Source organism: Dermacentor silvarum, chromosome 1 (genome assembly GCF_013339745.2).
Source record: "Dermacentor silvarum isolate Dsil-2018 chromosome 1, BIME_Dsil_1.4, whole genome shotgun sequence".
NCBI classification, from domain to species: Eukaryota; Metazoa; Arthropoda; class Arachnida; order Ixodida; family Ixodidae; genus Dermacentor; species Dermacentor silvarum.
The window spans coordinates 165,230,849-165,243,903 of NC_051154.1; the positions used below are offsets into that span (position 1 = coordinate 165,230,849).

General features: G+C 51.2%; 1 protein-coding gene across 3 annotated transcripts in view; it reads left to right on the forward strand.

Moving 5' to 3' along the window:
- The window catches only part of LOC119436359 (Ig-like and fibronectin type-III domain-containing protein 1), a 225,299-nt gene that overhangs the window by 135,523 nt on the left and 76,721 nt on the right, over positions 1-13,055 (forward strand). Inside the window, exon 1 of one of the 3 annotated variants that reach the window (XM_049657152.1) lies at positions 2,284-2,900. The exons of 1 other annotated variant lie outside the window; for it this stretch is intronic. The gene's annotated coding sequence lies outside the window, so the exon portion shown is untranslated. Of the gene's footprint in view, positions 1-2,283; positions 2,901-7,386; positions 7,405-13,055 lie in introns of those variants that run through there. One more of the 3 variants, XM_049657156.1, reaches the window with a different exon arrangement.

Below are 13,055 nucleotides of genomic sequence, written 5' to 3' on the forward strand. Positions count from 1 at the left end.
TCGGATGACACGAAAGAAAGAAAATGCGTAATCTAATAAAACGTTTTCGTCTAGCTAAAGAGCATTGCCAGCCTGCATATACCTATACTATATATCAGCCGGAAAACCATCAGGGAGTTGTGCTTTAGAGCGTGCGTGCGTGTGTGTGCGTTTTTTTTTTTTTTTCCTTCGCTCTTTCGTGACGATGGTAGTGGAGAGGCTCACATCGAAGCGGCGTAAGGTGGACCACCTTCTCTCATCGCAGACGTCAAGGTTGCCGAACTGCGGGCGTGATCAGCATTGCATCTGTTTGGAGAAACAACCCCGTTGGCTGTTCGCAATGCGTCTGACTGCGTACGCAGGTGACAGCAGGCCACGATTCATTGTACTGCGAATGACGTGCGGCGGTTTTTACCGGTTCCTGGCATGAACGTGTTCTCATTTCTTTCTTTCTTTCTTTTTTTTTTCATTCGTTTGCGTAGTTTTGACTTGCTGCCTGGTCTCTGCGTTTTCGCCGTGATCGCCTTCGGATTGACGTTACCGGTGTAAAAATCGCGTAAAAGTCTTGAAGCGAAGGTGTTGATTCACGGGGTTTTACGTTCAAAAGCGACGCAAGGGTTATGAATGACGCTGTAGTAGAGAGGGGCTCAGGATTTAATTTTGACCGCCTCGGGTTTACTTAACGTACATCCGAGGCGGTCGTTGTACGATCGGTGTACGATCGTTTTTGAATTCCGTCTACTGTCGGAAAGCGACCGGTAATCGAACTTGCGATCCTCGTGCACCGGCAGCAGAACGTCATAGCCACCGTGAGCCACAGCGGCGGATCCACAGAACGAGGCGATTATATGGCGAGTCTCAAGTTATACGATAACCATTCAACTCCTGATGCATGGTTTCCATGTTCGACTTCACGAATTGTCTTACGTATACGTACGAGTACGACTATGACAAGAGTTAGAACGGACGTTATTCATGACATGTGTAGATTACGATGCAGGCAGCGCACGATGGAAGGTGCCGTAGCGCCACTTGTTCCATACACCTTCACAGCGAGGCATGAACTGAAATGATGAATTCCACCGCTACCTGAGAAGACATAGCCTGCAGTGTGAGAGATGCGCTGCGTTGGTCGCGAACCTTGCAGTGTACGTATACCATTCGACTTGAAGCTAAAACGCTTATGACACACAGATATTCGGCTATCCTGGCTTCCGCGTTCAAATAGTTGCCTCGAATGACTAAACACCTTCGACATGGAAACAGTAAGTGCATCGGAGTGCGGAATCGCGTGTCCATGCCAACTGAGATCGTCTGTTCGCGACGAAACCCGAAGACTTTCTCCCGTGTCCTTCTGAAATTTCCGCGTCTATACAATGGGCTGTAGCATGTACAGATGGGTATGGACCTTGTACCAAGTATGAATCGTATCCGTAAGTGACTGGATTATTTTTGACGGTGGAATTTGCACACCTGCAGACAGATGTAAGAAGATATGTGGAGCTGAAGGCTGTCAGCTGCCGACAAATGGAACCGAATGCTCAGCAGCGGAGCAATGTAGCCATCCACCGTGGTTTGTTTCGGACTTAGCATAAATTGTATTTATGACGGGGGCTCAGTTGAATTCGCGGGCGCTAGAGATGACGTAACCTTGACAATACTTTGAAGAAAAAAATGAAACATTGGTTGTAGTGTGCAAAACGCGTTCAGTTCCTATAGCATTCCCTGAACAGCTAGAATAGGCTGCGCCAGCAGGCAAATAAATATCCGCTTATTTCGCTACGATGATCATTCAACTGTTCCGTCTCAATAGCATTCCGTGTAAATATGCTTCAACATACGTGAATGATGTGTAACGAAGACCGCTCATAGCATGGACGTGGCAGCATGATTTCCACCTGGCACGCTGTGAAAGATACGGCTTGTAACGAGCATTTTAGCGCCAAAATGGACTAAGAACAGAGTGCTGCAGCTTAAACCCGGGATTCTGTTGCCCGGGCACCATTGACAACGCACCATTATGTTCAGCTTGGATATCAGCCCAATTCCCTCTCCGTCACGAGGACGCGCATCCGTCCCTCCAAGTCTTGCGACCGAATCCCACCAGTTTCGCATCCTCCCAAGCGTCCGTGCCACTCTACAACGCGCCTCTGCTGCCGAGCCTTTCCCGGCGCCACTCTTACGCACCTGTGCAAGGCAGCACACGGCGCGGCGTCGAGCGCCAGGCGAGCGCAGGCGGAGGAGAGCCGCCGCCAAGGCCGCCTGGTTCCTCCGCCAGTGCAAGGGCGCCGCGACCGCGATAAGGACAACACGCTCGTGCGCCCATCTAACGAAACGCAACCCGCTCGCTCAGCTGTTTGGTCGCCGCCGCGTACTGTGAACGCGTCCAGGCGCGTGTGTGGCCCGGGAACTCCGGGACAGAGGAGTCGGCGTTGGGCGACGACTCTCACTTTCCTCCAAGTGGGGACGACCCGGACGAGGAATAATAGCGGCGAGGAGGCCGCAGGGGGAGGGCGCCTGGAGGAGGGAAGACAGAGACGGCAGCGGGCGCCTTGGTCGCGGCCAGTTATTTCTCAGAAGCGGACCGACGCGAACGGTGCGCGCAGCGGCCGAAACGTCGGCGCACTCGCTCTCCTGCATCGGAGGAGCACGCATACTATCCGAGAGCTGGCCCGCCGACGCCTTCTTTACCCTGACTGCCTGCTTCTCCGCGCAGCCCGACTAGAGTGGGCGCACCCACGTTGCCGTTCCTCCTGTAGAAGGCGACTGACAGTCCCGACGCAACTACCGATCGGCAGCGTATCTACGACTGCACCTGGCTGCGGCGTCGTCGTACTTCTAGCAGCGTCTTTGTGCGGCACACTGGCCGGCGGCTGTACCGCTCTCCAGACAGTTTGTGTGGTGGAGCCCAACTTCAGCCGGTGAGTGCACGCGCTGTCCTGCGCGGTACGCGACATGCATGACGGCAGCGTATATTAGATTTCCTAGAACGGGCTGCATGCTGTAGCTATATTTGGTGTCTCGTATCACGTAAAACGAAAGAACGGCAGAAACAGCTTCTCGAGAGGGAAGGGTTTGGAATCATCTTAGGGTGTAGTTTTCGTTGCAAGCTGTACAAGTGCAGCCTGCATCAGCGCGTATTTTCGTCCTCGTCGTGCTTTTCCTGTGCCCACTACTGAAGTTGTGTTGGCGGTACTCGTCATCTACGATGCTTCAACTGGTCGTCAGAAGAAAAAAAGATGCATTCATTGTATGCGTACGAACATTGCGAATGCGCCCATGGCTGCTTACAGGTTAAAATCTGCATAGACTCTCTTTTTTCAGTCCCGCACGGCAAACTTTCACACTCTCGTACACATCCTCTACTTGCCTGATAGCAGTTTGGCGCGTACAGGATCGTAGCACTGTGGTGCTACGATCTTGGACAGCGCAACCGCCGTGGTGCCTGTGGTTATAACGACGGCTGGTCTGCGACATGTTTGAATCATATTATAGGTGTAAAAAATACTTTCTTCACTGCAACGCGGCGTAACTATGCTCTGCATAACCTCGCTTCCGAGGCTTTATCTCGACTGGTCACATGGGACTATCGGGTGTTCTTTTATTTCCCCGCGTGATGTTTTGCGTGAGCTCAGTAATGCTGTGGGCTGAACAGATAGAATTATGGCGCGAACGTGTTGTTCTCCGCAAGACTATAGCGACCTGGGTGGAAGTGGTCCCTTTTCCTTTTGTTTTAAAACTTCCTCTCCAGCATATTCTTTTCGCGAACGTCCGCTGTGTCGCCCATGGCCCCCAGGAGAACAAAGCTGCCGCTCTAGGCCGGCGGTGCTTGTATTACACACTCCGCTCAAGACGAAGAACCGTGCATTGTCTGCAAATGCAGGCAATTCCTCGTGCCCTCGACAGAAAGGGAAAAATCAAGACTTGGTGTCTCTTTCTTACGGGCTCAACGATGGGGAAAGATACAATTCCTCCTCGGCTATCCGGAAGCGGCTAAGAAGAAGAAAAAAACAAAGAAATGTCGCCAGGGAGCACAGACGCCAAGCGCGAACGGGCCGCTGCCAATTCCGTACTTATTCCGTATTCTTCCCTCCGCGCGTACGCTGCGTGCCGCGCTGCATATACTGTGCCGCGAACAGTGATCGACGACCATTCTGTAAGCTTACGTGCCGTCATTTGTATCTGCTGCAAAAAAGAAAAAAAAAAAAAAGAGGGCTTGCCGTTTCTATCTTTCTGTTTCATAGATTTCATCCCCTTTTGTCTCTGTGCCTAGAGAATAGACTGGAAAAGCGCAGATTCCCAGACACGGAGCAGGAAGAGGGGCTGGTTCGTGCGTGTCCGCGATGTTGTCGTTCCTGCTGCCGCATGATGCATGCGCTTGTTGATGATGATGGCCGGCGACGTACCGGTTGTGTAATTGCCTCTCGCGCGCAGATTGTTTTCCCGAGACCGCGCGGGGCCTGGTACGGGCGGGCGTCCGTGTCGCTATACGCGGACCTCTTCACTTTCTCCAGCACCAGCGGCGTTTAATACGGAGATCCTGTTGGCAAACGATCAAAACGCGCCCGAGCATCTGTGACTCTTCTTCCTCTGTCCATACCACCTGGGACGGACCGCCCGTCCGCGAGCATCGCTGAATGTGTGGGGCGCAGCAAAGATGCTTGCAAAGCACGTCGAGAGAGACAGAGAGAGATAAAGGGTGGTAATAATAATAATGATAATAAATAATGAAAACACAACATGTGGCCCTTTGGCTTGATTAGGTAATGCGTGCCCACAGTGTATATAGTTACGTCATTGAGGCGAGCGCGCGACTGCGATGGCCATCGGTGAGCATGCAACACTGAGCTTAATGGGTATATCCGAGAGAAACGCGAAGACGCCTTTTATTTTCATTTTCCTCGTTGTGCGACCCGCCTGCGTGGTCATAAAAATACACAAAGAGTTGTTTGAAGGTCGTGCTTAAGGATATATATGAGGCACCGCAGAAGAGCTGTCCAGGTGAATTCCCTCTCCCTCACCCCCCCCCCCTTTTCTTTTCGTGTTCTTGATTGAGGCGGTAGCGACTGTTGCTATATATTTCGTTCCCAGAAGCGTCTTAGCGCCGGCGCGCGCACTGTTGCAATTTGCTCTTTCGTCGAACGCTACTGCTGCTGTTGGAACGAAAATTGCGACCCCGTAATTGCTCTAAGTTATATTTTGGGGGGAGGGGTGTTAATATTTGCGTGGGAAGAGACGTGCATTTTATGGGGGAAAAGTCAAGTAAGTCAAGGGCAATGAGCAAATGGAAAAACGACAACAGCGTTAGCAGCGCCTTAAAGAGCTCCGGCCATCTGACCACGCAACCTGTCTATTGTAGCGTTCGCATTGCGCTGTTCGCGCTTACGAATTTAATGTTAGAGATGCGGAAGTTAACTCCCAGACGCGTATAATTCTTCTACTCGGATGAATATTCTTTTTGTTCCCTGGTGTCGGCCATCATTACGCAGTGCGACATGTGACCTGCATAAGCGCGCCAAAATTTCAAACAGTAAAATAAAAGGAAAGAGAGAGAGCGATATACAATAATCGTTATATTGAGCCTCTCGCGTGTACCTTCGCGTGCAATTATTTGTTGCTTGCGGCTTGTGACCTGAAAGCAGAACCATAAAAAAAGAAGAAAAAAAAACACTTGATGCCATTCGTCTGCGACAATCTATTGCCTATTTTACGGCGGTTAACCCGCATTGCGTGGATGAAACGCGCAAATTATCGCCAATTCTTGTCCGTTTACCTGAACGTGGAAGAAGCTGTTGACATCCCACAACGAGAAATTATACGCCATCTGCGCAACGCAGACCATCCGAAAACTGGATGGCTTTTGGGGGATCCCGTGAAGTCTGGAGTGGATCCGCCGTGGTAGCCCAGTAGCTATGGCGTTGCGCTGCTGAGCACGAGGTCGCGGGCTCGAAGCCGGCCGCGGTGGCCGCATTCCGATGGGGATGGCATGGAAAAAAAAATGTTGGTGTACCGTGCTCCAGGTGCACGTTAACGAATCCTATAGATTGTCAAAATTATTCCGGAGTCCAACACTACGGCGTGTCTCATAACCATATCCTGGTTTTGGCACGTGAAACCCCAGAAGTTCAGTTTAAAGATCGGGAGTGGGAGAGAAGGAAGGATAATCGATTTTCCATCTGTAACACGTACAAAAAGCGTGGCATCCTCATCCAAGTCTACCGTTGGCCTTCAAAAAAAAAAAAAAAGAATGTGCGGAATCTAGCTATGCAAATGTTTGCAATTGTTTACAAAAGCCGAATCAACGCATGTGGCACACTGATGCGTTCCAGCATGCAGGCTTAGCGTGTTTTTTCCTTTACTTTTTCGGGCAGTTTTTCGCCTGTTCTACAGGCATTTAGCAAGCGCAAGAACTCGACCGTACGGCTGCTTTCCCGCGTGTGCTTCTCGCTCCATATACTTCGATTGGGCAAACAATACCACCCGGCTAATCGAAGCGAGTAATCCATCGCTCCCGGTGCGAGACGCGCGCCTCTCGCGAGGAACAAACAAGCGTCGCGGTGGAGGAGCAGCGTAGGACCGCCCGCGATGCGTCCGCGCCATAGTATTGTCCGCACGATTGGAGGGGGGTGCATTGTTTGGAGAAGGAAGCTGCGTGTATGCATTACGGCTCTAATGACCGCCACTTGGCGCGCTGCCACCGACCGGCCCATCATTCGGCGGCCGTCCATAATTGATTTGTCTCCGTGTCGTTCGTCTTCATTTCGGTCGCAATGTGGGGTGCACGCGGCGAGTGCTAATGAAAGGCCCCGTTCGATGCGCCCGGTCGAACTCCACGGCGGCTCCCGTGCGCTCGCTTCTGGTTTGGTTCGAGGGAAGACGCCCGTTCGCTCCACGCGAACTGTCGCAGCGACGGTGTACGCGTGCACGTAGACCATCCACGTCAACGCGGAACCGGGACGTCTACCACTCATTCGAACTCGCACGCACGCACACACATGCACGCAACGGGTTCGTAGTGAAAAGCTACCGCGAGCAAAATCAAGAGCGGTGGGCCACGCCGCGTGGCTGTAGAGAGAGGGTGAGGAGAGGGTGCTGGAGATGTTTGCCTCGTCATAGACAGGGCATGCTATACTGCAGATGACAAGCGTGATGCAGGTAATGACACACTCATACATGGCGCATACGCACACAGCATGCGCATCCAAATCTTTGCGGTACCAAGAGGTGAGACGTGAGTTTTACCTGCGGATTTTCGTAGTTTGGTCATTGACTTTGTACATTTTAATTAGCTTTGCGGTTACAGCTTGGTGTAAGCGTTGAGTGAGAACCGAGCTCAACGCCGCGCCCAACTTACATGTGCTCTCGCAGATCCAGACTCTTTTCGAAGTATGCGTGGCTCCGCGCTGAACGGATCAAAGCCTATAGGTGAAGAACTGAGGCTGTCGCTGGCGCAGTGGAGCAACAACGAATTATTCATGACTTTTTCTTTCGATCACCATATGAATAAATTTGGTTGAGACAGGTGCTCATGTACGTATGAGAAATAACATTTTCAGAAAGGCGAACATTCGTTAAAACTAAGGTTAAAACTAAGCTTCAATACAGATCCATTGTTTATAGATACTGCAGTGGAAACAGCAGGATTCATTTTATTTTGCTCTGGCAGTCTTTGTATGTGATGAATGTCCTTGGAGTCCAAAGTCGACCAGCTTCTCTTTGCATGTACCGTGCATAGTCATAGTTTTTGTTTCCTATCGTTATCACCTGCAACCGCCGTTTATATATGTACGCCGACTTGAACACTTTTCGCGTGATTGTTTGTATACGACATATACCTACTGGTAAGCAGTAAACGAACGAGGTCTTAGAAAATGAACGCGGCGATATAGTTATACTGCAGCATGGGCCACATACTCCATTCACTGCCGTTTATTCCACTATAGCTACGCCTGCCAGCCTGCTCATTGTCTTAAACGCCGACCCCTGCCTAACACAGAGATAACGAGTCGGACCTTCACGCAAGGACAGCCGTTGAAGTCGCCCATGCATGCATAGTCCGCGCCTCCAGCTCTCTCTGGAGTTACGTGATGCGCATTCGCTGCCGTACGCATCCGTGGATGGATGGCTGTGGTTGGAGTGATACCATCTCGTGAGCACGAGATCAAGAACGGGCGTGATGGACAGTACGTCAATTACTAATTGATTTTTGGTTGCGCAACGAAGGCAAAGGCGCGGTAGAAAAAAAAAGCGTTGACTTATGCAGCATCAGGGCCGCAATAAGCACTGCGAACGTTCGTTTCCTAATGAAACGGAAGCTGCGCTGCACAATTTGTTCCACTCCGTGCATGTCTTTGTCTTCTTTCTCTTTAATTTTTTTTCAAGGTTTCCTTCGCCAGAAAGGCATCGCCGCCTCAAGGATGTATGCGCTGAAAACACAAGGTCACGCTAATTAAGGGTAGGCGACGGGCACGTATACGTATATCGCAGCCCAGTTAAAGCTCATTTGACGAGCGCTTTACGTCCGCGAACATAGAACTGTCCTTTCGATGATTGTGTACTCTGAGGGCTCGCTATTAGTATATTACAGCACGATCTGTAACGAGTACTATATGTCCTGCTCACTTCCGCGCCCTCTTATCATGTACCGCGGTGCCGTTTCGGTTCTCTCTTGTGCACGATTCCTTGAGGTATAAGCCGCATTTAGGACCTGGGTTTCAATCATAGTAAGTCTTGGTACACGCACATTCGTCGTCTTGGTCGCTACGTAGCTCTTTTGAATGTCGCATGCCCGCGCTGGCTAGAAGAATATACGTGCATAAACGCATGGCTGGACGCACATTGTCGATGCGCAGTGTCCCTGCTCCGTAGCGACGCATACGAGGCGTCTATATACGAAGCAAAGCGTGTCGCCCGACAAAGGGCTGTGGGCGCCGTCATGAAGCGAGGGACTAAGAAAGGGCGGACACGTCCTGCCTGCGGGCTAAGGACGCCGTCGGCGCCTGATGAGCGCGGGTCACGCATTTCGCTATCGTTCAGCGCGCAGGCATATTGGAGGAGGTACTGGGTCCAATTTTGAGCTTTCGACCATTCATGTGACCCTCTCCCCAAATATTTATATACTTGCAAAGGCAAACACAAAAGAGCAGAAGTGCGCAGGTGATTGTGCCGTCCAATCCCTGTCCGCCCCTTTAAAATCAAGTTGGCTTTCCTAAAGTAAATTCGAGCTCTTTTAGCCTTGACCACGGATAGATACGCCCGATAGGCACACATTTTGGAAAGTAATGAGGTACCACAGGAAAGACACCTTGCCGTCCTTGAGGGAGGTCTGGGCACAACGTTGCCGTAACAAGGCAAATGTTAATGTGATGATTCAGCGACGGAATGATAGATCTGAAATTCTTGAAAATTACCTGGTCCCTCGCGAGGCTTTGAGATTTCAGCCGCCCGCTGTCAGTGGCAACAGGCTAACAGTAAAGAGAAAACGCAGTCTATAGTCGCGATTTCTGTCGTACCATCGCTCATTGTATGTGATTGGTCTAACTGACTGCACAGTCATTGGTATAACGTAGCGTCAAGGTCACTTTTAAAGGTATACACGTTTAGGTGGAACAATCCGCGAAGCCGACTTCCTTGCATGCGACAGCCGCTATGGGACGAAATAAGTAGAGCGAGAAAAACTGTAACTGTAACAGCAATGCGCATGCCGCCCGCACGTCGACTCGCGAGCCCTGCGAGGAACTTGTTCCGGTGCCACGCCTGCAAACAGCGCAACCGTGCAGGAAATTCCGCGAGCGCGCAGCAAACCCCGCGGTTATCACATCGCTTATCGACTAGTCAATTTTATTCACTTAATTAAGCGGGCAGATTTCTGTCTCCGCAAACAGTCAATTATATCGTTAGTCTCGTGAATGGATCACCGTTACATCATACACACACCTCCTGCGCCTGTCGAACGGTGCCCGCCTTACAGTAGGTGCCGCATTTCTGCGCTTCAAGTGCGTCGTCTGTAGCTGAGCTGAAGGCGAACAAGAGGCCGGTCCACTAGCAGCTCCTTCCTCGTACATAATGGCTCATTGTCCGGCCGGCCTCAACGGCGACTTCCGTTTCACGCCCGCCTGCGCATGCCGCGTGTATGCCATACCGTCGTATGAGGGGACTATTTATATCGCCATCAACCGCTATGAGGCGGTGGTGGACAGCGCGTTCAGGTCTTGACTTCGATTTCCGGTCGTACCAATTGCCTTTATATTAGGACAAAATCGACCAAATGGAAGTGGTTCGAACTGGAACAAGGTGCAGAAAGAACAAGAAACAGGCCCTGCAACCCCAAGTCAGTGACTGCGCTAAGCAGTGACAAGCCTGACCACGATCACGCCTGGCTGCTTGTTCCGCATAGCTCCGGGCGCCGTTTTCTCTCTGGCGCAGTCGGTATAGGCACGAGCATGGTTTCGCGGAGCTACTGCACAAGCCTCAGCCTTTTCGGTGCAATGGGACGGCATCGGGTCTTCGTCCAGGGACTTGAGCTTGCGCGCAGGGTCATACTGTGTTCGCATACATATGTGTGTACGTCACGTGTCCTTCTCTGACTAGCCTCACACCTGCGCCTCTGTGCGGCGCCGCTCCTTGGTACCCTTAACAGCCCACGAGGTCTCTCGTGCCGCCTCTACCACTGCGTCTGCTCCGCCTCCGCACATCTGACTCTGTCTCGTGCCGCGCCGTAACACGTGTCGTCTTCGCTTTGCCAATTATTCCTATCGTTCAAACTCTCATTCCGAACGTGATCGGGCACCTGCCGACTGCCCTGCTAATCCCTATGTCTCATCCCCCTCGTTCAAGTCTATTTTATTTATATGCTTCTATTCCCTTTCAGCATGCTCGAGCGTGATTTTACAGAGATAGCCGAGTTCCTATATAGAGCACAGTAAAAGATTGTCGGGCCGGAGGTTTGGGTTCTGCATCGGAGGATCCTATAGTTGCCACTTATATATAGGTCGATAATATATTTCTTAGCTTTATACTTCTGCCAAGACACGCATGATTTGAATAATTCTTGCTTAAATCGGAGCTCGCGCGGAAACCATGCAGCCGGCAAGGTTGAAGACATACACAGACAGTTGTATCCATGTTGACGTCGTCACATCTTCGTGCGCACGACTAGGTTTTCTCATTACTATAAGGTTGAGCTCAGATATGTCACTCGTTCATGTGCATGAATTGCTATAAATATACTAAAGTGCCCAACTAATCGGGAACTTAAGTCATTCAAATCTAACTTACCAGCGGTGGCTCTGTAGCTGGCTTCGCGAACCGGAAAGAAGCATATCTGCGCACAAGAGTTCGTTTGGCCCTTTACTCACCATACTGAATGCCACTGAGTATAAACTCCACGTTCTATAAGGATATTAGCGTTATTGTAATTAAAATCCCCCATCAATTAGTATCTGGATTTGGTGGTACCATATTACACCTGCTACTATCACAGTGTCCACACGACCGTTTCAAACACGTTATGGGCCTTATAATTCGCTTATGTCAGAGGTAACAATGAAGGAGAACTTTGCAGCTGTATATTGCGGTTTGTTGGCGACGACACACGAGCGTTCTCTTCCACAATGGACTTCTGTGGTCGGATTTCAAAACAATGTCTCCCATGATAAGTGTTCAACACTGCCCCGTGTCTTGTTATATACGTGGTCTGTACGGCTACCGCGAGTGGCCGCCCGATTTTTCTTACACGCTTCTCCTGCTTACGAACGGCTTCGTAAATCCGCGCCAAGCATATGGGCTTGAATTCATAGGCAAGAACGACTCGCGCAGTTTTGTTCGTAATTGGATGAGATCACAGTCAAGGCGCCGACCGATTACTAAGTTGCTACAAAGCGATAAAGTTCAGGAGCATGCAACCACGGCTGATCATTGAAGTCATGCCTCTGTAGCCGCGTGACTTATCGTGGCACTCATGGCCACGATAAAGACACGTGACTCGTGCAGGTCATGTGTCTGCAATGCAGCGTCGTCCGTTCCGCTACATATATATGGACAGTGTCCGAAAACTATGGCCATGATATTCGCGCCCTGAGTAGCGAGACGTCCCACGCCAGCGTGTATATACGCAGCATGCGCATTTAACGTGGCCTCCTGTCCTGTTGCCTCGCGCCGTTCTTGTATGGTATCACGGCGCGTCTTTCCTGTGCACGGAGCGAAGGGCAGCGTGGGGCAGAATACAAAATGGTTGCCGGGCGTTGTCGCTCGAGGCGCGCAAACAAACGCGCTTCTCTCTATACGCAGCGTATTCGCGCGTGGTTGTTTCTGGGCGCAGGTCTTCTCCCTCGTCGCTCGCATGGGAGAAGGAGTAGTCGAGTCACCTTCGGAGATCGCGGTTCTGTCTCCGCGCGCTGACGAATGGCGGGAGGACGTTGGCGTTGCCCCGCAGGGCCGCGTCGTGCATGACGGTGGCGCATGCATGTCGCGGGCGACGCGGCTGTCGCCAATAACATGTGTCCCATGCCACGCGAAGAGACACGCGGCGATGGATTCTCAGCCGCCCTCGCCAGGTCGGTCGGTCGGTCACCGGGGTTCAAGGCTTTCTTCTCTTCTTGGAATTCGCGGCTGACTCCGATGCGCGCCGCGTCGAGTCCGAGCAGACGCGCTATAAATTTGTCGCAGCAGTATACGGCAGTTGCGAGAACAAAATAAGAAGTAGCAAGAAACGAAAGGAAGTATGTGTTCTATCTCGGAAGAAGAAGGCGATGGTCGACGAGAAGTAAAACGCAAAGCGAGGAAAGAAGGGAAGGAATCGTGTGACGACCCGTAACCAGCGGAATCAGTAGGGACTTTCCCAGCGACTCGTAGAAATTTAAACGTCGCGCGCGGAATTTGCATTCGGGTTGAGTTCAAGCACTCTCACCTCGGCACCGTACGTGCCTTGAACGGAAAGAGAAAACGGACGAAAATATTTTGGCAGTGCGCCCTTTCTTTCTGGGACCCACAAGCCATATCTCCGTCAGGAGATGCCATGCCGTCGCTGCGTCTCATCTTTATTTATTTACTTGTCTTTTAATAAACATATCCTATTT